General features: G+C 37.8%; 1 pseudogene; it reads left to right on the top strand.

Moving 5' to 3' along the window:
- Positions 1–2827: 2827 nt before the first annotated feature.
- LOC101566097 lies at positions 2828–4031 on the top strand (annotated as a pseudogene).
- Positions 4032–4722: the final 691 nt, after the last annotated feature.

Raw genomic sequence — 4722 nt, forward strand, 5'->3', positions numbered from 1 at the left:
CAGGTCATGTCTTTGCAGGGTGTCTCCCATGTCCTTTGCTGCTAGATGGTCTGGCCCAGCTGGAGGAGCACAGTCACCAGGTCATGTCTTTGCAGGGTGTCTCCCATGTCCTTTGCTTATTGGTCACTGCAAAGTAAGCAATGTGGTTCCATTTCCCTCCACCATGGTTTCAGGTTGGAAGAAGCTGACCATGGACTAAATCTCTGAAACCATGAGCCAAATTAAACTCTCCTCCTTTAAGTGTTGGTGTCATTTTTTTTTCTTTTTTTGTATGTTTTTTTCCTGCAATAGGTTAAATTGGGGCACCAACTTACTGATGAATTGTCACTGTATTCCCGTTAAATTTCATGTGACTTGTTCAACTGGAAGGAAAATTAGAAAAAAGACAATTGTGCATTAGAATGACTCAGTGACATAGACTGTTGTCAATTATTTTAAAATTAGAAATAAGAAAGAAGTCAGAATTATATACCTTGAATTATAAGCTTAGATCAGGCCAATTTGTTTTCCTAGTGGAATACGACCTAAAATACCATTAGTAATAACCACGGTAAGTAAATTACATAAAGTATTGTTGATTGCTACTTAAGGGGTCTCCAATTAGTAATAATTCCCACTATTCCTACTTCTGAGTGTTCTTTTTCCTTAGTCACTCTAGGTTTGACTCTGTGATATCTTTTGATTAAAGGTGTGTGAATAAATGTCATTTGAGAGATTTTATGTAAACCTATACATTGGATCTTGAACTCCTACAAGGCTGTCACATCTATCTAAGCAATGTAGGCTAACCTGATGGAGCAGTTTCAGGCACGACTTTTATGAGAATCCACCTAAAACTCTAGCTACTGCCAATCACAAGAATGAAGGTTTCTTCACTTCCAGTAGATTTTCCAGGTGACTGCGTCCACGTGATTGGTGAAATCAGTAGTGGGGCCACTAATTCAGCCTAACATACATTATAGAGTTATGAGCATAATAAATATCAATATCACCAATTCCTAAGATCAGGAGAAATAAGTTCCTTCTGGAAGTATTTACTAATATCTCGCTCTACGCACACTGCCTTAGCTAAACTACAGTTAACTAACACTTCCATAGATCTTTTGATAGCCCAGATTTTGAGTGCAACAGATCTAGAAATAACTGCAACTATACTAAATTCAGCTGCTAACCATATGTTTTGAGTGTAACCAGACTACAGCCCTGAGTTTCTCTGCCTCCTTTCCCTGTTGTAAATACTCTGATGTTACCATGCAATGTGTCCCTTCTGTCACAAATATATTAAGCATATTTGTGACATGCAATAGTCTACATGCAAAAATGTAACAAAGGTAGAGTCCCTAGTAGTAGAACTTTTACTGTACTGACAGATAAAAAATGAAGATAAACATTATTTTACTTTTTACTTATTTAGTACAGGGTCTACAGGATCTACAGAGTCTCAGTACATAGACCAGACTCATGGTGATCTTCCTGTTTTCAGCCTCCCAAGCGCTGGGATTACAGGCATCCACACCATGCCCAATCTCATTCACCTTCTCAGTGTACATCTGAGGTGGGGCTAGCATGGCTTTTGATGCCAGGAATCAAACTCCGGTCTGTGTGCCCTGCCTAAGCAGGCACTCTAATCTGCTGAGATATCTGGCTGGTCATAAGATAAATATTAAATGATTTATTGTTAAATGATAGAAAAATTATCAACAAGAAAATACAAAATTTCACACTTGAATGTATTTTCACATCTACTGAATAACTGAGTAGTGCAAGTATTCAGGGAAGATGTTTTTCATGCCATAATACTTGCCAGTGAAGAGGTATTATGCATTCTTAGGACAGTGGTTTTTCCTAATCATTTATTTTACTGTTATTACCCTGGTAGAGGGATATTTGTTTTTTAAAACTTTTTTCTCAGTTTCTATTGTACTCTTCAGATTCCATTTTTCTCTTTCAGGTTCTCACACTAAGGAGACAATATGATGTTTGCACATTTGGGTCTATTTATATCACTTAAGAGTATGTTCTCTAGTTGCATAAAAACTAAGCAAAGGGGATAAAGTTATTCAAAAGGAATGAGTTACTGAGTTGAGGAGAACGACATGAGAAGGAGTGAGAGAAAGTGATTTATCTATGCTTGTTAGCAGGATGGTTTGGACAACTGTACTGTGCATGTCTGCTGGTCTATGGAAAGAAACGCTTAATGCTTTAATTTGTTTTGTCCCCTTTTTTCAATTTTTACTTTTTCTCTTCTTAATTTCTTATACATTTCTTTTTTTCATCCAATTTTACATGCAAATATCTGGATCGTATGGATAACTTGTTGGAAGACAACACTATGTATTACAACAAATACTACGAAATACATACTTTGTTAAATGAAATTCTATTCCACTTATATTTTTTATATTTTAATTATGATTTGCAGTCTCTTTAAAAAATTAAAAAATAAAAAAACTTTTTCCCCAGTTACTTCCCTTAAGAATCATATACAAAAATTAAACTCCACATACGTATTTGTTTATATATTATATTTTTATGCAATGTATATAGAAAAAGATTTAGTATCAATGCTTGTATAACAAGAATGAATTTATTTTTCCAGAGACCGATCATTTCTGTTGAAAATGCAGGTGGGGACGAAGTCGCACTAGGGCTGTTCTCTGATTTCTCAGTGCTTGTTTCTGTGTTGCCATTTCTAACAGCAGCCTAGCAGGCAACTCGCAGATGGTTCAGGTCAAGATGCCCTGGGTGCGTTGGTTCTCATATTGGGGACAGCTTAATGCAGACACAGAGACTTCGGCCTCCATCCTAGAGAAAATAAAACATATCTGAATATATTCGGGTAACAGAAGATAAGAATGTACCACAGAAAATGATGGGATGGTGCTGTTGTCTATAGTAACAGCCCATTTTCCAGGGGTATGTGGAGTGCACTACAGACACCCAGTGCCTCCGTGAGTGAGAGGTGTCTGCCTGCCTCAAGGAATTTCACATTCTCCAGATGCTGGCTGGGGAATCTGGTGTACGTTGTCAGCTATCCCAAAGATAACAAAAGGAAAATGGATGAGACAGATGCTTCATCAGCCTTTAAAGTGAAAAGACCTGTCCAGAAAACACCAGATTTAATAGTATCGGGTCTTCCATTGAAAACAACTGAACAGGATCTAAGAGTATTTTACTACCTTTGGAGAAGTTCTTGTGGTGCAGGTCAAAAAAGATCTTAAAACTGGTCATTCAAAATGGTTTGGCTTTGTTCATTTTACTAAATATGAAACATAGATGAAAGTCATGTCACAGTAACGTATGATAGGTGGATGATGGTGTGACTGGAAACTTCCTAATTTTAAGTAAATCCCAGCTGAGCCATTGAGGAGCAGAAAGGTGTTTGTTGGGCATTGTGTGGAGGGCATGGCTGCTGATGAGCTGTGGCAGTTCTTCAGCCATTCCTGAGAAGTGGTAGATGTCTTTATTCCCAAGCCATTCAGGATCTTTGCCTTTGTTACCTTTACAGATGATCAGGTTGCCCAGTCTCTTTGTGAAGGGGACTTGATCACTAGAGGAAACAGTGTACATGTATCCTATGCTGAACCAAAGCACAGTAGCAACAGACAGAACTAAGTGGAAAATTTGATGGTAATCCATGTGGCTTGGGGAATCAGGGTGGGTTTGGAAACAGAGGGGATAGATCTGGCTTTGGAAACAATCAGGCTAGTAACATGGCTGGAGGGCTGAGCTTTGGTGCTTTTAGCTTTAATCCAGCAATGATGGCTGCTGTCCATGCTGCACTGCAGAGCAGTTGGCAGAGTATGAGCATGCTAGCGAGTCAGCAGTACCGATTGGGTCTATCGGGTAACAAACAAAGCAAGGGAAACATTTAAAGGGATTCAAATCAGCCTTTTGGTTCTGGAAATAACTCTTATAGTGGTTCCAGTTCTGGTGCTGTGATTGGCTGGCGATCAGCATCAAATGCAGGGTCAGGCAGTGGCTTTAATGGAGGCTTTCAGTCAAGCATTGATTCTGAGTCTTCTGGCTAGAGAATGTAGACAGTGGTTATGGTAAGTTGGTACAGAGTGGTGGGAATGTTTCTAAACTCATGGTAAGTATATTGTAAAGTACATATAAACTAAGAACTTTCAAAATTGGTTTGTTCAGTGTGGAGTATATTTAGCAAGATTTTTGACAATTTTCTTAGAAAAAGAACTATAGCAATTTTATAAGTTTTGTGGTATTAAGTGTTGAAATATTGAGTGGTTCAAAGAGAACTGCTATTTGCCTGATTGGTAAACCAACACACTACAACTAAAATCAAAATGTTTCTCTTGTAATATTTTATCCCTGGACTTCTTAAGTGAACTCTTTGTAAGTTCAATTTGGAATCCATTAATCAGAACTACATCTTTTCTCCTCTTTTAATTTAACCCCCCATATAGATTTCTTCCTTTGGAATATCTCTTTTTTGGACATCATAGTATCATTATGTTTAGTTCTATTGGTTTTGTTTTAAACACTTGTCTCCCCTAACATACAAAAGGGCAATATGAAACCTTCATTTAATCTCTGCAGTTCATCTCATTCCAAGTGTTTCTGGAAGAAACACTTCTTTGAAAGTAGCACTGTGAATATTTAGCCATAGGATTAATTCTGTCCACATGCTTTCTCATTCAAGAATTTGTCATCACGCTGCACAGGCTGCATCTTTGAAGGTAGATGTCCCATTTTTGTCTG

The sequence above is a fragment of the Octodon degus genome, unplaced genomic scaffold (assembly GCF_000260255.1).
Source record: "Octodon degus isolate 3935 unplaced genomic scaffold, OctDeg1.0 scaffold00149, whole genome shotgun sequence".
Lineage (NCBI taxonomy): Eukaryota > Metazoa > Chordata > Mammalia > Rodentia > Octodontidae > Octodon > Octodon degus.